Source organism: Pseudorca crassidens, chromosome 2, assembly GCF_039906515.1.
Source record: "Pseudorca crassidens isolate mPseCra1 chromosome 2, mPseCra1.hap1, whole genome shotgun sequence".
Lineage (NCBI taxonomy): Eukaryota > Metazoa > Chordata > Mammalia > Artiodactyla > Delphinidae > Pseudorca > Pseudorca crassidens.
Window position 1 is genome coordinate 69,269,324 of NC_090297.1, and position 23,251 is coordinate 69,292,574.

A 23,251-nucleotide genomic window follows, 5' to 3' on the forward strand; every position below is an offset into this window, starting at 1 on the left:
TAAGAACAATTTAAGAGCACTTTAAGAAAGATGGTGTTATGATCTGAAACAGATGACTCTTCTCCACCTCCAGATTTCCTAATGAAAGTGTCAAGAGAATATGCACAATTAATAATAATAATGTGAATTTTTTCTATAACTTGATGGAATAGAAATGTAGAAAGCCCTTGAGGCCTTCAAACACAGTTTTCTTTCCATGAAAAAGAAATATATTCAGGCACGAGGAGATAAAGTTTCTTGCTCATCCACTTATAGAGACAACTCAAAGGGATGAGGGTTGGAAGTTGGAGCTGGTAGGGCATCTGTCAGGAGATATGTCTTTTGGTCACCTCACTGCTGAAATTCATGAAAAACAATGGTGAGACCAAACCCTGTGTGTCTATTTGCACACGTTCCCATACACATCTGTTTTGAGGGTTTGTCAGAGTGTGCTATGGGACAGAATAGGTGTATAACCTAAATCTGGACATGGGTGTGGAGATGTTTCCCTTATCAATAGGACAGAGAATTGGATTTACATCTGGTTTCAGACCCTACCATCACCATAACATGCCACCAGGTGGCCAAGTCTCAGGTTGGTAATCTATCACAGAGCCTTGCAATTTGTCTTTTAAATGAAAATACATACATATCTACTGACATACAAATATACACACGTGAACACAGACCCACAAATACACACACTCACACAGACACATATACATAAGTATAGAGGATAGTATATCTAGCATTAATGAATATAAACAATTTAATATCTGCCTCAGATAGTCATGTTTTACATATAAACATAATACAGATATGGTAAATACTCCTTTCATTCTCATTCTTTCATTCTGAATCTTATCAGAGACAACCAAACTGCTAATATGAATTTGACATGCCTGTCTCCTGCTCATGTTCTAATAGTAACCTTTAATGATTTTGTTTTAGAATTTCACTCAAATACTAGCACAGAGAGTGCATCATTTTTCAATTGCTTTAAATTTTTTGTAATGTATGTAGCTATATAACTAGGTCAATATTTAATCACCTCTGAGATTATAGCCTATGAATATTCCATGTTTTATTTATCTTTTTCACTATAAATGGGTAATTGGGGATTTTTCTTTAATATTAAAAGGCCCTACATGGTCTAACCCACTAGTACTTCTTGAATCACATTGGCTACAATTCTCCCTTCTCTTTATTTGGCTCTAGCATTATTGGCCTCCCTGAAGTTCCTCAAAAACATGATGAGAGATGATTGTTTTAAGCCACTAAATTTTAGGATAGCTCATTATTTGGTAATGAATAACTAAAGAATTAGCTCCTTAAAAATATTTACCATCTTTGTTTACATGAGAACTTTAGATTTTGATGCTATTGTGGATGGACTCATCACTAATCTGCTCTTGCACATGTACAGATTTTTTATGTTAGTCTTGTATCAGGTAATCTTACTAAATTCTCTAGTCCCAGGGCTGTCTGAATAGTTTCATGTGGAACGATGAACAGCAGACAAGGGTGTTTCTAATGCAGATTTCATAGACAGGACAGGAGTTTTTATGGCTCCTGATTTTATGCAGAGAACTTGGTTGCATATCTCCTTTTAATCTTAGATGACTTCAATACCTCCTAACTGGTCTCCCTGTCTCTACTGGTATCCTTAACTTTTCTCTGCAGGGCAGAGTATTTAGTTTCTAAAACAATAAATCAGATAATGCCACACCTTTATTAAATCCTCTCATGGAAACTTACCTCACTTAAAATAAAATTCAAACTTCTTAACAGGAGCCACCGTGTATCCTACATTCTCTGATGCCCACAAAGCACTCCAAGGTCAACTTTGTTTGCTGTGCTCTGGGCTCTTAACTTTTCTTTGTCTAAAAAAAAATAAAATTAGTTATATCTAGGGGCATTTGAACTTACCCTTTTCTCTCCTTGGAATGTTTCACCCTGACTTTTTGTATGGGGGGCTACTTTTCTACATTTTGATCTCAGATTTCTATCAAGTCATTTTGTTTAATTTCTTTCATTCCACTCATGGACATTACCTTGTTTATTTACTATCTCTCTGAAATAGAACATAAATTTCTGAAGAGGAAAGATTTCTTCTGTATCCCCACAACTAGAGTAGTGTCTTAAATATAGTGAACACATAACTACTCATCAAACAAATTCTATTAAAATTGGAAGTAACCTCAATGTTGAGTAAAGAGTAAAATTATTTAAGAGTGCTAAATAGATGAATTATTTTCATCAATTTAAATGTCTTAATAATGTGAAAAAATGTACTAGTTATGATTTTTATTGAACATCATAGAATACCAAATTGAAAATTATGAAATACGGTGCAATCACATCTATGAAAATCATCCATTTTTAAAACGAAGTACATGAGAATGATGACAGTAGTTTATTATGTGTGAGAAGATTCACGTTATACATAATTATATTAATTGTCTTTTTTAATTCTCATGTTTTTTCCAACTTTTAATAAAAATATGTATTTGGTAATAAAATTAAACAATAAATGCCTTGAACAAAAACTTGTTTTTTTAATTAACTTTCATTGATTTCTCTTCTGCCATTGATTCCATATGTAGGAAAACAGCAGAAGACCTTCACAATTGTTTATGGGTTGATAGAATAACTGTTGACCAAATATTCATAAATCAGATAAAACTGTACATTTATTATTTACGATCATTTGTTGTATAGCTTTTATACATCAGACATAATGTAAATACAGAACTGAGAGCTTTGCTTAAAACAGATATGGTCCAGACTTCCATGGAAATTACAATATGAGTAGTAGACAAGTATTAAACAAGTAATTGTTAGGTGAGTGTTATGGTAAGGAAAATAGGCTGAAAGTAAGGGGATAAATATAGGCTGAGAATTAGACTATAGCTAATTAAATATTAGCCAAATTAGAAATTAATTTAGCATAAATATTCAGTGAGTTGGATAAAGCTTGTCCAGTTATACCCAATAGGGGGAAATGCATATGTTTCTATGTCTATTATCTAATTTTTAATAGCTAAAAATAGGTTGAGTCATCTCAATCTTTGAAAAGAATAAGAGAATATACAGTTTTGGAAAATTTGAAGATACTGCAATTTTTTATGTGACCTATGATTCTCTTTTTATAGCAACTCCAAATTTCAATTGTTTAACACCATTTGGAAGTTCTTCACTCAAGTAGAGGTTGCTATCTATCATTTAAATAGGCACATTTCATTTTTAAGCACCTATAACAATTAAATTCTTTTTCATATTGAGATGAAGTATTCTTTACCTACCTTCAATTTAACTCAATCTTCTGCAGTTACATAGGATAAACCTAATCTCTCGACTAAATGCTAGTTTATCAAGTATCAGAGACAGCTATCAAAAATAGCTATCAAAATCTCTTAAATAGTGTCTTTTCTAGTCTAAATGTATTATTTTTAAATATATCACTGTTTCCAGATATAACTATGCTAGTCACTCTCTTAGACTCCCTAAAATTGTGTTGTCAAAATGAAATTCAGTGATGTATGCATACTTTGACCAGTAAAGTGTAGCAAAGGATTATATCAATCTTTAATAATATAACTGTAATAATGTATCCTAAGTTGCATTATTTATTTTGGTAATCATATAACATTATTGATTCTTATATAACATAACATCTATTAATTGCTTTTGCTAAGGTCACCAATAATTTTTATATTAGTAAACCCAATGAAACAAATTAGACTTTTCTTTGTTGACCCCTGGTATGAGTTGAATTGTGTCACTCAAAAATATATGTGGAAGTCCTAACCCTAGTAACTGTGAATGTGACCTTATTTGGAAATAGTTACTGCAGATGTAATCAAGTTAAAGACATAATGAATTAGGGTGGGCCTTAACCAATATGACAGGTGTTCTTATCAGAAGAGTAGAAGAGACACAGACACATTTAGAGAGAGAACATCACTTGATGATGGAGCCAGAGGCTGGAGTGGTGCATCCCCAAGCTGAGGCACACTGAGTATTGAGAGCAGCACTGGAAGCTAAAAGAATGGCATGTAACAGAGCTTCCCCTTGAGCCTTTAGAGAGACCAGAGCTCTGCCTACACCTTGACTTTAGGCTTGGGACTCTAGAAATTTTAAATTAAACATTTCTGTTGTTTTAAGCCACATGCCTTGTGTTAATTTGCTATGGAAGCCATAGGAAACTAACATAGATTTGGATACCAGGAACTGGGGTACTGCTGTGACAAATATCTACAAATGTGCAGGTGGCTTTGGAATAGGGTAATGGATAGAGGCTGGCAAAACTTTGAGATACATGATAGAAAAATTCTAGATTACCTTGAAAAGATTGTTGGTAGAAATATGAAAGCTGAAGATTCTTCTGCTGAGGATCTCAGATGGAATGAGGAATGTGATTTTGGAAATAACCTTGGAAAAGTGATCCACATTATAAATTGGAAGAAAACTTAGCTGAGTTTTGTTCTATTGTTAGGTGGAAAGTAGAACTTGTAGATGACGAATGTGTATATTTAGTTTAATGGATTTTCAAGCAAAGTGTGGAAGGCAAAGCATAGTTATGCTGCACTGCTTATAGTAAAATACAAAAGGAAAAAAAGAAATTAAGGAAGAAACTATAAAAGAAATAGGGACTAAAATTTGAGGATCTGAAAATTTTTCAGCATATATATATATATATATATATATATATATATATATATATATATATATATATATATATGAAAAAATGATAAAGCATGCTCTGGAGAGAACACCACCAGTGTGGCTGGACCAATTTTGCTGGAGAGATTAGACATGTGATTCATAGATCAAATCAACCAAATCAGCAGAAATGTTGTCGGTTTGAACTGAAAGGGACAGAGATGAGAAGAAATGACAGAAGGTTGCTGAATATCTGGGATCTGTAAGCAGGAAATGGCTGATAGGGCTATTTGGCCACAAACCTGTGTTAGCCTTCAAGAAAATAGAAGAATGATTCTGAAAGGATCTCAGAGGCCAGAGGGGCTGTAGAGGATGTGCTTATACTTTGATTTTGGACTTCTAGTCTCCAGAAATGTGACTTTAAAATTTCTGTTCTTTCAAGCCATTTCATTTGTGAAAATTTGTTACAGCATTCCTAGGAAACTAATACAATCTTTCAGCAGCTTTTGAGAGTGCTTAATGCCATCTCTAAAATTTCCCTCTCCATAACTTCTATTTCACCAAGGCTTTTAGCTGGTCTCACTACAACTGTTATTGCCCACTTCCAAGGCATTTTCCATCTTGCAGATGGAGTGTTCCTTGAATTAATTGTTCATTAGTCTGGTCCTGGTGATTCCTGTCACATGGAATGTGACATGTCACATGATTCCTGTGTAGCTGTCTTTAAAGTGACAGTTCAAAGAACCATATTGAGAAATGCATGGACAGAGAATAATGAGTGAGAAAGGGGAATCATGTATTGGAGACCTTTATGACTTGACCTAGAAGTGGTGCACATGTGTCCCCTCACATTCCATTGATTAGCATCCAGTGACATCACCACAACTAGCTACAATAAAGCTTGGAAAATCAAATCTAATGGTGTGGGCTGGAAGAAGGTAAGAATCTTGTGACACTTATATGCTGCAGTCCACCTTATTTTTCATTAAATATGCATTTTACCCATTCTCACTCACTTAAAATACTTATTGCTTCCCTAAGGGAGACAATATAAAGTATTTCCAGTTACAATATCCAATTCAAGGTTCAGATGATCAGTCATCCAGATGATGAACTATCCTCTCCATCAGAATCAGTAATGGATTCTCCAGGTACAGGAACCTGTGTGCAAAAAGGGCAAGTTATTCCCATATCCAACATACACACTCCTTACTATACACTGAAGCTGGGACACAATAACACAAGTAATCACTTCTATGTGAAATGGAAGAAAGGGAGATATTCTGATAGACCTCATTAAGACCTCTTATGCTAGGTGTAAAGAAATATTTTAATTAGATAACTATTTTCTTACTTGCGAAGAACTTTTCCCATTGTTGTTGTGGATCTATTTTCTGGAAGGTTCTTTCCTGTCCATTACTCTTCATATCTATATCACCAGTATGTGTTAGGAAAACATCTTCCCTGAGTCTGAAGAGACTTTGTATAGTGTCTCCAATGGTAAAAATTTGGTGGTTTAAAATGATAGGTTAAGGCTAGAACAAATTTTTTAAGTACAACCTTATGATTTCTTTGGCAATATAATTCTTTTAAAAATTTAGTTGCCCTCTAATGTATTTATTTCTACTCAGATCCACATACCAGTAACTATGTCCCAGATTTTCCTAAACATAGTTCCCAACCCTGATTCACTTCTTTGTTTCTATTATCACTTTACATCTTCTCTCAAATTAATGCCGGCTATGTTGATAATGCATGAGATAATTGATTTTGTTGTGAAGATAAAAGCCTCACTATGACATTTGCTATTAGGTTTGGCTAATTTGTCTAATGAAGTCTTGCTGGACCTTTCTTAGTGATGACTTTTCTAGTCTTTTCCTTCATTACCCAAGTTTTGAAACAATTAGCTTTCCCAACACTTCAAGGCCCATCATTTCTGAATTTTCTGCATTCTCTTTAATTTATGCCTGAAACCAATCTATTCTTGACTGAATTAATCTCTTCTTTGTGGCACTTTGTCAATGCAGCAAGTAGTATTTGTTACCAAGTCTAAGCTCATACAGCTTGGTGCACAATAGACCAATAAATTAAGAGATGGGTTGTTGGGGCCAGGAATGGTGACTTTATTCATAAAGCCAGCAGACCAAGAAGATGGTGGACTAGTGTCCCAAAGAACCATCTTACCTGAGTTAGAATTAAGACTCCTTTTATACTAAAAGGGGAGGGGTTGTGATTGGTTGTTGCAAACTTCTTGGTATCAGAATCCTTTGTTTTTGCAGCTGTTCATGTAGGTCAGGCAGCTACGTTTCTGTAAACCTCCAACAAGACATATGTTATCCTGTGTTCTGCAACTTTTTTTCTCTATATGAATGGAAAAGTGTTTGTACCTTTAAAGGTCAGAGACTTGAGAATGACCTATCCTATATATTTCAGGCTATAAGCAACATTCTTAACTTGTAGTGAAAGCATTAGAATACACAGGTTAAAGTAAGAGAAACAGATCTAATATGGAGTCAGATTTATTTTTTCCTATTACATATTCAGTACACACTATAATTCTAACTCCTTCAAACTACTTTCCATAGAGCTACAGACTTAGTAAGCATGTGAGTCTGCCATCACGGTTATTGAAGGTGACTCTTTCACCCCACGTTTTTCCACAGAATAGCAGAATTCTCCCTCCCTTCAGCCTACTATATTTAATTTCTCATTGTCTTACCCTATACAACTAAGCCAATGCTATGTGTATTAAATTTTATTTTATTTTTACAGCTTGCACTCTTCCCTCCGTTTCTTATACCAAATACTATATCAATCAGAATTTAGTTAGGAGAACAAAAATGGATTTTGTTTAAGGATTTGTGTAATTAAACAGCTCTCTATGAAATTAAAGTCAGGGAAGACTCTACATAAAGCAAAAGTCTGATAGATTTTAGGGAATCAGGAAGTTGCAGGAAGCACAGGAAACTGCCAGCACTAATCATAGTTATTTCCACTGTCAAAATGGGTGGGTGGGAGGGAAATTCACAAGCCACTATGAATTCTCACCTCTGACAAAATCCACATGTCTGCCAGAAGGAAAAATAATAATTGCTTCTGCTTCTCTTCTATCTTTCAAAACTTATATAATTGTTACTCAATGGTGAATCTGATCCAGATCCTTGCTGTAAGGATCTTGAGAAATATAATGCTCAGATCTCCAGTCCCTGAAATAAAGGAATAAAATAGTAGGGGGAAACAGTGCTAAGTTGCCAACATTCTGCATTTTAGGTGCCAATATGTTCTGAAATCTTAAACCTGTGCTCAAGATTCTCTGAGATCTGGCTCTGCCAACTTCTCACACTTCCGCCATTTTAGATTTCTCACCTGAAACATGACATGTTCTACTTCAAATATAGACTTTGCACATGTTATTTTCTTCCTGAAACATTCTCTCTTATGCACTCTTTTATTTCCCTGCTAACTCCTACTCATTCTTCAAATCTCACATTAAACATTACTTCTTCAGTCTTCTTTTTGGTGCTCTGGAACCACTTAGAGGGGTGGGATTAGGAGGGAGGGAGGGAGACACAAGAGGGAGGAGATATGGGGATATATGTATATGTATACCTGATTCACTTTGTTATAAAGCAGAAATTGACACACCATTGTAAAGCAATTATACTCCAATAAACATGTTAAAAAAAACTTCTGCAATATCTGTTAAGGACAATAAAGCAAAATATTATAAATGAAAAAAATAAATCCATAATATAGCTTAAATAATATCATTATATGTTTCTACTGCACTATGTATTTTGTATTTTTGTAGATGTTCTCCAGCAAAGAAATGGACAACTGAGTCAGATTAAATAGCATTTATTGAATGTATACCACTGTAAGATATCTCTTATTGTTGTAGAAAAGGCAAATAAAGCAAAAAAACAAAATCTCTTTTTTCAAAGACTTGAAATTTAGTTCATAAATGCACGGAAGTAGTCTCCAAAGTAAGAAAATACACAAATAACTGTAATATTGAACAACCTCATGTATTGTCATTTAATCCAGCTACCATTTAGAATTGATTTTGTAAGAGATTTACTTTGCTTAATGCATTATATTAAGATTTATATGTTTTGCATGAAACTTCTTTTTTGTGGACAAGACAGTATTTTGGGGGGGGGGGCATAAGTCAGCTAATCAAAGATTAGGGTCCCACCTTCAATTAACAAAACAAATATTAGGACTTCAGATTCTCTAAATTGACAGCAGTGCAGTTCTTGCCAAAGATTCATTTGAAACATCCAATATTTGAAAGAAGTTATCTTTTGGACAGGTTAATTATCTCTTCCTCCAGATTCACTAGGCTCTACCTGTTTCAACTTAGGTTTTCAGGACACAGAATATGTGGACCTCATTATCTCAGTGCCCCATAGAAAGGTCTTCATTCAGTTACTTCTAATGTTAAACCTGCGGATTTTATAGCTGAACAATGTCTATGTTTTTCAAAAAATTGTGTGAAGACATCATCCGTTATGTTTTTCAATGTCCCTAAACATAAAAAAAACACATGGTAAAGTATCCCATCAATTTATTTCTTTTTTTTTTTTTGCAGTACGCGGGCCTCTCACTGTTGCAGCTTCTCCTGCTGCGGAGCACAGGCTCCGGACCGCGCAGGCTCAGTGGCCATGGCTCACGGGCACAGCCGCTCCGCGGCATGCGGGATCTTCCCAGACCGGGCATGAACCCGTGTCCCCTGCATCGGCAGGCGGACTCTCAACCACTGTGCCACCAGGGAAGCCCTCCCATCAATTTTGAGCCAAGAAAATATTTGTGTCTGAAGACAACCTTGGGAGAACCACATTTTTCCTTTTTGCCTTGGCTGCCAAGATGAACAGACATAAATTCAGTGTTTATCTGCAGTGATTGACTCATCACAGGTGCCTGATAATAGCTATTCTTCTGTTCCCTTAAAGTGTTTTTTTCTTGGCAGGCTCTGGAAGGAATGTTTAGCAGAACTGCTTTATACTGTATTGAAGCTGATACAAATTATTTAAAAAAAAAACAACAAAACAAAAACACTAGGTATAAATACTAAGTAATCAAATAAACATGGTAATTACATAATCATGCTATCCAATGCATAATGCACTAATTATCAGTAAAAGATTGCCTTACTTTTAATAATACAAAGGCAGTTACTTCATTTTACATGTTCCTCTCATTATGACAAGAACAAAATACTCATGTGAAATGATGTTCTATACAACCTTCTTTTTTTTCCTTTAAGAAAAAAATTGATTGATCCTTTCAAATGTCTTTACATATCTATTCATCTATTCAAACACTTAGTATTTTGAACAGTTATGCACTAGTTAGTACATTAGATATTACTTATAATATGAATTTCAGCATTAATTCTAGAGATAAAATATCAGAAATGTTTATGCAAATAGGAATTATTACACTTACTCTTATATCCACCAGAGACTTTTTTTTCAGAAAATTATGAATTAAATGGTTATTGAACAACAACATATTATTATATTAATAGCTATGGAATAAACATAACATTTGAGAGATTAACATGTAAGACTACATTCTTAAAAAAAAAACAACTACATTCTTATAAAACAGTAACTTTACTGTGTCTGGCATGGACAAATCCGCAGAGCTGTGTATGGCACTTTGACCATGCATAATAAACCCATAATGATTCATTTAGACGCACATAAAAATTTTCTTTTTACTTTGTGAAAAACATTAGAATCTTGATCATTTTAAAATAATTTTTAGGTAATATGAGAATCTATGGAAATTTTTTTTGAAATTAGCAAATCTGAAAACAATAAAAATGATTATTAGAGGTTAGAGTATTGTATTGATGTAAAATATCAGACCATATTATTTTAATTCCTGGTCATTTTGAAAAAAATTGCTTTCTATAGAATATGAAGTGACATTTATAAAGCTTTTCATTTGGTGTTTTGTTTGCTTGTTTTGGTATAATAGCACAGAGTGTAACAAACTGTCCTACTAAATCATTTTCTGGTCTTCCTTGAAGTAATAGAAGAATAAACAAGAGAGTTTTTCTTAACAACAATGTTTCTTAACATTTACTTCTTAACATTCATTTGAATGTCTATGCAGTTTGAACCATCTTGCTAATTCCCATATAAATAAGCCTGGATGTTTTGCTTATCGAAGAAAAGGAAAAGATGTATCAAGTAGAACCCCGATCATTTCAAAAATGAGTTTCTATTTTACTAATTCCAGATATCTAACATTCCTCTCACTGCTGAGTTAGACTTTATTAATGTAAATCTCTTTATATACAATTTAACACCAGAGAGCCTAGGTATTACCAGGTGAAATGTAGAATGACCAAGCAAACAGTAGTCATTCAAAATTTTTATACAACTTAGTTTCCAGTATATGTCCATTATATATATATATTTCTTTTTCCCAGCTAGGGATGTAACATTGGTAAAAATATAATACAAACATAAATTTTAAAATACAGTAACAGATATAGCAATACTAGATAAAGCAAACTTTATTGCAAATAGAATCACCAGAACAGAAAAATATTACATATGATGAAAGGGTCAATACACTAAGAAAACATAACAATCCTAAATGTTTATAGACCCAACAACAAAATACATAAAATATTTAAAACTGTAAAATATGTGAAATAAAACTGATAAAACAAAAGTGAGAAATACACAAATCCACAATTAGAGTTGAGTACACCAACACCCCTTTCTCAATTGGTAGAATATCTTGACAGAAAATTGTCAAGATTATAAAGGAACCCAATAACACTTTCAACAAACAGGATCTAATTACATTTATAGAACTTTCCATCCAGCAGTAGAGGAAATATGCATCCTTTTCAAAAGCACATGAAATGTATACCAAGATAGCCATATCCTGGGCCATAAAACAAACCTTGAAAAATTGAATTAATTAAGTCATATAGAATGTTTTCTGACCAAAATAAAATCAAACAAGAAATTAGTGCTAGAAAGATAACAGAAAAATTCCCAACCATTTGGAAACTAACAACATACTTCTAAATAACCTGTGTGAAACAGGTATTCTCAAGGGAAATTAAAAAATACTTGAACTGAGTGAAAATGAAAATACTATACTTCAAAATCTATGGACACAGCAACTATTGAAAGAGAAGTGCATAGCACTATATGCATACATAGAAAAGAGAAAGGTTTCATACCACTAATTTGAATTCCCTACCTCAAGAACCTAGAAAAAGAATAATAAACACAGCAAGCAGAAAAAAAGAAATAATAACGATAACAGCAGAATATTAATGAGACTGAAAAAAGAAAACAATAGAGAAAATTTGATAAAACAAAGGGCTGTTTTTTAGAAAGATCAATAAAGTTGACAAACCTCTATATAGATTGACAAAGAGAAAAAGAAGACACATTATAAATATCAGATATGAAACAGAAGATATCACTACAGATTCACCAGGTGTCAAAAAGATAAAAAGAAATTCTATGAATAACTCTAAATACAAAGTTTTAACAACTTAGATAAATGGATAAATTCCTTGAAGTGTACAACTCACCAAAAATGAAATAGATAATTTGAATAGTCCTCTATTAAGGGAATTAAATTTGCAATTTAAAAACTCCTCAAAAAAGAAATCTCCAGGCCAAGACAGTTTCACTAGAGAATTCTACCAACATTTTAAAGAAAAATTAACACTAATTCTACACAATTTCTTCTAAAAATAGAAGAGGACATGATTCCCAATTAATTTATAAATCTAGTATTATCCTAATACCAAAACCAGACACTGAGACCATAAGAAGATTATAGAGCAATGACTGTCATGAATCTAGACACAAAAATCCTTACAAATATATTTTCAAAGAGAATGCAGAATCTATTAAAAGAATTATACTTTATGACCAAGGAAAATTTATTTCAGAGATGTAAAGATGGTTTAAAATTCCAAATTAAATCAATTTAATATACCATATCAATGGGTTAAAGAAGAAAAATCACATGATCATATTAATCATACATAGAATACATTTGATAAAAACTTCCAGAGCAATAAGATTGAGAGGAACTTCTTCAAGAACATCTCCAAAAATCTTAAAGCTGATATTTTACTCATTTGTGAGGTACTGAATGCTTTCTTCTTATGATTAGGACCACAGCAAAGATATACTCTCTCACAATTCTTGCTCAATAGACCAGAGTTCTGTAGGTTCTAGTCAATGCAATAGGCAAGAAAAGAAAAGAAAATCATGCAGGTTGGAAAGAAAGGAATTAAAACAATATTTCTATTTGTAGAGGAAATGTTTGTCAACATAGCAAAACATAAGGAATCTACAAAAACCTTCTTAGAACTACCAGTAACTTTAGCAAGATTCCAGCAATGAATGTGCAGACATAAAATTAAAATCCTTTAAAATAATTCAAAAAAAGAAATAAATTCTTAGGTATATATCTGACAGAACTTGTACAGGACGTGTAAGTTGATAATTACAAAACTATGATGAAAGAAGCCAAAGACACTCTAAATAAATAGAGGCACGTTATGCTTATGGATTGGAAGACTCAATAGATGTCAATTGTTCTGAAATTGATATACTGCTTTAATACCACTGTTATTAAAATCCTAGCAAGATTTTTGTTCATATATATATGTGTATACACACACACAAGCACACACACACACACAAAGTACTTTATATGGAGAGGCAACAGAACCAAAATAGCTGGAAAAGAATTGAAAATAAAGAATAAAGTGGAATGAACCAGTCCACCTGAAATCAAATCTTATTACATCATTACAGAGCTATAATAACCATAAAGTAAACACAAAGAGCAATGGAACAGAATAAAAACCCAGAATTAGACACACAAAATCATGCTCAACTGATTCTTGAGAAAGTTGTAATAGCAATTTAGTAGAGAAAAGATAATAATTTCAATAAATGCTGCTACAATCATTGGTCATCCATAAGCAAAAAGTAAATAAATACATTAAATAAACAAACTAACTTTGACCTAAGTCTCTTGCTTTATATAAAAAGTAATCCAAATTACCATGAAATTAAAAGTAAAACATAAAAGTAAAACTTTTAGTGAAATGCATAAACAAAATCATTGGTATATAGGACTAGACAAAGAGTTCTTATAATTGACACCAAAAGCAAAATCAATAAAAAGAAAAAAATTGACAAACTTCTCAAAATTAATTAAAATTAAAACCATTTTCTCTATGTGATACATAGTTAAAATAATATAAATGCAATCTACAGATTGGGAGAAAATATTTTCTAATCACATATTTGAAAAAGGAGTAGTACTAGAACATATAAAAGACTTTCAAATGCAACAGAAAATAAATTTCCATTAGAATAATGGGAAAATACATGAAGGAATTTTCCATTGAAAAGGATATCAGATGGCAAATAAGCACATGAAAAGATCTTCAACATTATTAGCTATTAAAGAAAAGTAAATTAAAACAGCAGTGATATATTGCTATATACCTATCAGAAAGGTTAAAATAAAATACTGTGACAACACCAATAGCTACTGAGTATATGGAGAAGGCTATCACTCATATATTAATGCCGGTTTTGTTAAATGGTATAACCACTCTGGAAAACGTTGTTTAAAATTTAAACACGCAACTACTATTCAGGACAGCAATTGTGTTCCCAGTGAAATAAGAACTATGTTCAAAAATATACATGAAAATTTATAGCAGCATAATTTGTGACAGTCCAAAACTGGAAACAACCCTGATGTCCTTCAATGAGTGAAAGGTTAAACAAACTGTGATACATGTATACCATGGATTAGTACTCAGTAACAGAAAGCAAAAAACTACTGATACTTGTAAAAACTGCATGAATCTCAAGATAATTATGCTGAGTGAAAACCAATCCCAAAAGATTACATATTGCACTATTCCACATATATAACATTCTTGAAATGATAAAACTATAGAAATGAAGAACAGATTAGTGGTTGCCATGGGTTCAGATGGGAGTGAGAGTGGGAGGCAAGTGAACAGGTATGGCTGTTACATAAGGGATTCTCAAGGGATACACAAAGGGTTACATGAGGGATTCTCACTGTGTAGAAATATTCTGCATCTTAACAGGATCAGTATGAATATCCTCGCTAGGATATTGTATTATAGTTTTAAAAGATCTTACCAGTGTAGGAAAGTGGGAAATGGGTATATTGGACCTTTTCATATAATTTCTTGTAAATGCATGTGAAAGCACAATTATCTAAAAAATGTTATATTAAGAAAATCTGATGTTAAAAAAAAATTTAAGCATACTTGAAAACATCTTTAGTGAACTGAATATAAATTATAAGAAAATATTCAAATGTACCATATATAGACAAACAATGAAAAATATATAAAACACAAGAGATACTAGGTATAAAGTGAAAAATTGCAAACACAGGAGAGAATGCATTGAGCAGAAGCAATATTTGAAGTAATATTGAAGCAATATTAAAATAAATTTTCCAAAATTAATGAAAAACTCCAAGCCACAAATTCAAGAAACACCAGAACTTTTCTATGTAGAACAAATAAAAAGAAATGACACTTAGATCCTTTACAGTAAAATTGCTAAAAATTACGTTAAAAAAATGTTAGTAGCTTGCAGGGGTTGGGGGAAACCCCAACATATTACCTTAAAAGAAGTAACAATAAATCTGACTTCTCAGCACAAAGGAAACTATAAGATATATTCAAATGATATATTCAAAGTGCTCAATAAAAGTAACACACAAAATATTTTATCCTGCAAAAAATATCATTTAAAAATTGAGAGGAATTTTACTTATGAGTAGGACGGAATTTGTGGCAGGTTAAAGCTCTAGCTATGAATATCTAGGGGGGAAACAACATAGGAAAACAGCAGAAATGATCTGGAGTAGTGAAATTAAAATTCCACAGAGTGAAGACATGTGGAAAGGTGAACTGATTTTCTACAGCTATTTGGGGAAATTTTGTTGTTGAATTTGGATGCAGGCAAGAGGCTGAGGATTTGCTATTGTCCTGATCAGGAGCCATAGTGGGGGACCACGAAAACAGTAGGGCATTTGCAGGCATCACAAAGCTAGAGTGACCTTATTGGAGATGTGAGGAGTGTCAATCAGAGGGCTAATCTCCCACTTAAGCATTATTTTTTCATGTCATTCTTTTATTTAATTTTTGGTTAGAATTAGTTGAAAATTTACAGAATATTGCAAAAATAAAAATAATACAAAAACACACATACGGGTTTCCCTGGTGGTGCAGTGGTTGAGAGTCCGCCTGCCGATGCAGGGGATACGTGTTCATGCCCCGGTCTGGGAAGATCCCACATGCGGTGGAGCAGCTGGGCCCGTGAGCCATGGCCGCTGAGCCTGCGCATCTGGAGCCTGTGCTCCACAACGGGAGAGGCCACAACAGTGAGAGGCCCACATACCGCAAAAAACAAAACAAAGAAACAAAAAAACACCACACATGTACATCTCTTGTGATTCTTTTCTCAATACTCTCCTTCCTCTGAAAATTCACAGCACTGATTTGTACATTTACCCACTTAATTAGAGGAAATAATATTACCATTACTTTTCAACTACCAGACATTGTGTTAGGAATGCAAATATGAATTAGAAAAGGACCCAGCCATTGAAAACTGAGTAACGGTCAATTGATAAATGTTAAAAACAAAAGACTAATCTGTTTTGAAGCCTCATATTAAGCTTTGATTACATATGGTCTTCATAATCATACACATTACAAAGGATGAAATGTGGCCTGTGTACATCTAATTCAACAGGATTTCTTTACTACCTCCTATGTGTTTGGTACTGTATTTCATACATAAGCCTTCCATCCTACACTCACACGTTTATTTTTTTAAACATCTTTATTGGAGTATAATTGCTTTACAATGGTGTGTTAGTTTCTGCTTTATAACAAAGTGAATCAGTTATACATAAACATATATCTCCATATCCCCTACCTCTTGCACTGCCCTCGCATCCTCTCCATCCCACCTCTCTAGGTAGACACAAAGCAGTGAGCTGATCTGCCTGTGCTATGTGGCTGCTTCCCACAAGCTATTTTAAATTTGGTAGTGTATATATATCCATGCCACTCTCTCACTTTGTCCCAGCTTATCATTCCCCCTGCCCGTGTCCTCAAGTCCATTCTCTATGTCTGCATCTTTATTCCTGTCCGGGCCCTAAGCTCTTCAGAACCGTTTTGTTGTTGTTGTTGTTTGTTTGTTTGTTTTTTAATATATATGTGTTAGCATATGGTATTTGTTTTTCTCTTTCTGACTTACTTCACTCTGTATGAAAGGCACTAGGTCCATCCACCTCACTACAAATAATTCAGTTTCGTGCGGCTGAGTAATATTCCATTGTATATATGCGCCACATCTTTATCCATTCATCTGTTGATGGACACTTAGGTTGCTTCCATGTCCTGGCTATTGTAAACAAAGCAGCAATGAACATTGTGGTACATGACTCTTTTTGAATTATTGTTTTCTCAGCCCAGTAGTGGGATTGCTGGGTCGTATGGTAGTTCTATTTTTAGTCTTTTGAGGAACCTCATACTGTTCTCCATAGTGGCTGTATCAATTTACATTCCCACCAGCAGTGCAAGAGGGTTCCCTTTTCTCCACACCCTCTCCAGCATTTATTGTGCGTAGATTTTTTGATGATGGCCATTCTGACTGGTGTGAGGTGATACCTCATTGTAGTTTTGATTTACATTTCTCTAATGATTAGTGATGCTGAGCATCCTATCATATGTTTGTTGGCAATCTTTATATCTTCTTTGGAGAAATGTCCATTTAGGTTTTGTGCACATGCTTGGGTTGGGTTGTTTGTTTTTTTGATACTGAGCTGCATGAGGTTCTTGTAAATTTTGGAGATTGATCCTTTGTCATGTGCTTTGTTTGCAAATACTTTCTCCCATTCTGAGGGTTGTCTTTTCATCTTGTTTATGGTTTTCTTTGCTGTGCAAAAGCTTTTAAGTTTCATTAGGTCCCATTTGTTTATTTTTGCTTTCATTTCCGTCTCCCTAGGAGGTGGGTCAAAAATGGTCTTGCTGTGATGTATGTGATAGAGTGTTCTGCCTATGTTTTCCTGTAAGAGGTTTATAGTGTCTGGCCTTACATTTAGGTCTTTAATCCATTTTGAGGGGTTTTTTTGTGTGTGTATGGTGTTAGGGAGTGTTCTAATTTCATTCTTTTACATGTAGCTGTCCAGTTTCCCCAGCACCACTTATTAAAGAGGCTCTCTTTTCTCCATTGTATATTCTTGCCTCCTTTATCAAAGATAAGGTGACCATATGTGTGTGGGTTTATCTCTGGGCTTTCTATCCTGTTCCAATGATCTATATTTCTGTTTTTGTGCCAGTACCATACTGTATTGATTATGGTAGCTTTGTAGTATAGTCTGTAGTCAGGGGGCCTGATTCCTCCAGCTCCGTTTATCTTTATCAAGATTGCTTTGGTCATTCGGGGTCTTTTGTGTTTCCATACAAATTGTGAAATGTCTTGTTCTGAAATGTGAAAAATGCCATTAGTAGTTTGATAGTGATTGAATTGAACCTGTAGATTGCTTTGGGTAGTATAGTCATTTTCACAGTGTTGATTCTTCTAATCCAAGATCATGGTATATCTTTCCATCTCGTTGTATCATCTTTAGTTTCTTTCTTCAGTTTCTTATGGTTTTCTGCATACAGGTCTTCTGTCTCTTTAGGTAGGTTTATTCCTAAGTATTTTATTCTTTTCATTGCAATGGTAAATGGGAATGTTTCCTCAATTTCTTTTTCATCATTAGTGTATAGGAACGTAAGAGATTTCTGTGCATTAATTTTGTATCCTGCTACTTAACCACATTCATTGGTTACCTCTAGTAGTTTCCTGGTAACATCTTTAGGATTCTCTATGTATAGTATCATGTCATCTGCAAAAAATGACAGTTTTATTTCTTCTTTTCCAATTTGGATTCCTTTTATTTCTTTTTCTTCTCTGATTGCTGTGGTTAAATCTTCCAAAACTATGTTGAATAATAGTGATGAGAGTGGGTAACCTTGTCTTTTTCCTGATCTTAGTGGAAATGGTTTCAGTTTTTCACCACTGAGAACAATGTTGGCTGTTTGTTTGTCATATATGGCCTTCATTATGTTGAGGTCAGTTCCCTCTATGCGTATTTTCTAGAGAGTTTTTTATCATAAATAGGTGTTGAATTTTGTCAAAAGCTTTTTCTGCATCTATTGAGATGGTCATTTGGTTTTTCTCCTTCAATTTATTAATATAGTTTATCACATTGATTGATTTGTGTGTATTGAAGATTTCTTGCATTCCTGGGATAAACCCCACTTGATCACGGTGTATGATCCTTTTAATGTGTTTTTGGATTCTGTTTGCTAGTATTTTGTTGAGGATTTTTGTATCTATGTTCATCAGTGATATTGGCCTGTAGTTTTCTTTCTTTATGATATCTTTGTCTGGTTTTGGTATCAGGGTGATGGTGGCCTCATAGAAAGAGTTTGGGAGTGTTCGTCCCTCTGCTAGATTTTGGAAGATTTTGAGAAGGATAGGTGTTAGCTCTTCTCTAAATGTTTGATTGAATTCACCTGTGAAGCCATCTGGTCCTGGGCTTTTGTCTGTTGGAAGACTTTTAATCACAGTTTCAATTTCAGTGCTTGTGATTGGTCTGTTTATATTTTCTATTTCTTCCTGGTTCAGTCTCAGGAGGGTGTGCTTTTCTAAGAATTTGTCCATTTCTTCCAGGTTGTCCATTTTATTGGCATAGTTGCTTGTAGTAATCTCTCATGACCCTTTGTATTTCTACAGTGTCAGTTGTTACTTCTCCTTTTTCATTTATAATTCTATTGATTTGACTCTTCTCCCTTTTTTCCTGTGAGTCTGGCTAGTGTTTTATCAATTTTGTTTATCTTCTCAAAGAACCAGCTTTTAGTTTTATTGATCTTAGCTATTGTTTTCTTCATTTCTTTTTTCATTTATTTCTGATCTGATCTTTATGATTTCTTTCCTTCTGTTAACTTTGTGGGGTTTTTTTTTTTTTTGTTGTTGTTGTTTTTCTTCTTTCTCTAATTGCTTTAGGTGTAATGTTAGGTTGCTTGTTTGAGATGTTTCTTGTCTCTTGAGGTAAGATTTTATTACTATAAACTTCCCTCTTAGAACTGCTTTTGCTGTATCCCATAGGTTTTGGGTGTCCTGTTTTCATTGTCATTTTTATCTAGGTATTTTTTGTTTTCCTCATTGATTTTTTCAGTGATCTCTTGGTTATTAAGTATTGTATTGTTTAGCCTTCATGTGTTTGTATTTTTTACAGATTTTTTTCCTGTAATTGATATCTAATCTCATAGCATTGTTGTCAGAAAAGATAATTGATGTGATTTCAGTTTTCTTAAATTTACCATGGCTTGATTTGTTACCCAAGATATGATCTATCCTGGAGAATGTTCCATGAGCACTTGAAAAGAAAGTGTTGTTGAAAAGAAACTTGAAAAGAAAGTGTTGAAAAGAAAGTTCTGTTGATTTTGGATGGAATGTCCTATAAGTATCTATTAAGTCCATCTTGTTTAATATATCATTTAAGGACAGGTTCTCATTTAAAAATCCTGGATGGATTTACTCTAGGGACAGTTGTAAATCAGATATACACTGAGTATTACCTAAGCAGTAAATTTTCTCTATTTAGCTCACCACTGTATGAAACTTCAGACATGTCTGATGAAAGAAAACAGCATTTGAATTCTTAACCACTTTATTACAATGTCCAGAACTTTCAGTCATTCAGTCATTAGGCATGACAGTGAGCAGAAACATTTGGACCCAAAAAAATAAAAAAAATAAAAGAGAGAGAGAGAGAAATAGAGAGAATTTGAAATTAGAAAGACACTGATAAGTTACACAGAATGGGAGTTTTCAGATTAATAATTTATAATTGTTGTTAATATGTTCCATAAAATAGGGGGAAACATGGAAAATTATAGATGAAATGGAGACATTCATAAGAAAAATAGAATCTATGGAAAAGATCAGATAGAAACCTACAACTGTAAAATGCAGAGCCTGAAATTATGAACTCACTATATGATTTTAAGAGGTGATTAGACATTATAGAAAAATTACCTACTGAATTGAAAGACAGGACAACAGAAATATACCTAAAGTGAAGTTGAAAGAGCAAAATTATTTGAAAATAAAGCAAAGAGAATATGGACTGTACAGTGTGAAAATTTATAATATATATGTCTAACTGGAGTTCCAGATGGAAAGAGGGAGAAAGAATAGGAAAGAAGAAAAAATTCAAGAGGTATGGCTAAGAATTTTACAAACTGATAAATGACATTTCCTCACAGTTCCAAGAAACTCAGAAAATCTGTAAGCACATAACTTACATTCCATAAAATACAAAGAAAGAAAGCAAAGTTTATTAGGCACGCCATAGACAAACTCTGAAAAGAGAAATATCTTGAAAACAACTCCTTCAGAAGAACAATAAGACTTAGAGTTGACTTACCAAAAAACACAGAAGCCAGAAGAAAATGGAATGTCATATTTAGAGTGGTGAGAGTTTGACTTCTATGTCTATTGAAAATATCCTCCAAAAATGAAAGCACAAAAATGTCATTTTCAGATAAGTAGCAAACTTGCAGAAATGAAATTCTAAATGAAAAAGAAATGTATTAATAATTATCGATGGTACAAACTATTAAAATGTAATTTATAATCACTACAAATTTTGAACGTAAGACATATCTAACTCTGCAGGTTACAGAATCTGTGTCAATGGCTGTGGAATGTGGTGTAGGGTGCTTGTTTGTTTAGATGGAAACTTAAGTGAAGAAAGTAAATGTCATTTATTAATATAAATATAAAATTAAGACCACATATAAAGTCACTTAAAAATAAAATAAAGTCACATAAATTATAAATAATGAGAAGCAAGAAGTTTATTTACTGAAATTTGCTATTCTTTTATCTCACATAGCATTCTGTCATTTTATTAATAAAAATTCACTACCAAATTATAGAAGGTTTGAAAATTTAAAACCAGCACAAAGTAAACAGTAAATATTTACTGAAGGTATTCTTTAGAGATGTAAATATGATGATTCCATCAGTGCAATTCTAATTAATGCCATATTATCAGTTCATCAAACTGAAAATAAATGAAAATGCACAAATATCAAAAGGCATATAGTGGTACCTGAAGGTTTGACTTGGAAAGTGAGTTGAAAATCAACCAGGGCTCAGTCTAGTGACATTTAGCATTCCTATCACCCATAAATTATATGCACTATAATTATTATCAGCATTTACCCTGGAAACAGTTAATCCATTACTTAATATGTATTTGGTATTGAGTCAAGGAAAATATCAGATAGAAAGAAGTTCTTTGGTGATTTGCAGTCTTTGTAAGTAACTCATGCTTGTAAACCCAGATGTATGATTGCCTCCATTTAGTCTGTCTTTTTCATTTTAAAAAAGCCACCAGTTATCTTGAAAAAAGAAAATAAGCCTCTTTTTCAAAGATGGAAAATTGTATCTTAGTGTAGAGGTACATAATGCACTGATGCTGATAACAAAACGGAATAAAGAAAAATTAGAGACATTTAGAGCCTGGCTCTTACAAGATGCATTCATGTTCCTTTAACTGACATTATATAAATGAACACAAAAGAAATACCCTCCAAAAGGCAAGGAAAGAATACAGCAGGAAGGCTGAGTTTGGAAGAAATGTGGAAGAGGGTAAGGAGTGCTGGACCAAAGACAGGAATGCCATAAGCTGGCAAGAGAGATCAGAACAAAGTGAACATATATGGAAGGAGCAGTGAGACTCTGGCATAGTACGCAATCTCAGATGCTGTATTTTGTGCTTAGGTTATGTTCAGTTAGCTGTTTGTGGATTTTCAAAATTAGGAGAACATGCAAAGTTCCCACCAGGATGAATACGTGAGAGGTGAGAAACAGATTTTTAGGCTCCTAACCCACATTTTTCCTTAAAATACACTACACACAAATTACAAGAAAGAGGGAGAAACATGTGGCACCGTCATGTTTGCCAGGGCCCCCAGAATTGTGTTCCTTTACAAATTCTCCCTTCAGTGATACAATAAGATTCAGACATGTATCATTTTCCAAAAGTTTGTCTTATGGTGAAATCCAGACTTTTTTCTTACATTATGATAATCTACATTGAAAATCAGGATCATTTTTAAAAGTTGTGTTAATAGTACATTTTCCCTCAAGATCATTATGTTTCTTTACTTGCTTTTATACAAATGTACACAAGAGAAATAAAACATTCCAAAAGGCAAGAAATAGTAGAGCAGGAGGTCTGATAAGGTGCTAGACAGGGGGTCATGCTTTACAAAGAGGATCATGTTTCCTGCTAAAAACCAGAGGAGCATAAATAATAATATAATAAAAACTCTAACTTTTATTGAGTGCTGCCTATATGACTGTATGCCAAGAACTCCTCTAGTATTGTACATATTAACTCATTTAATTCTCAAACCACACTTTGAGATAGGTATCATCATTATTCCTACTTTATA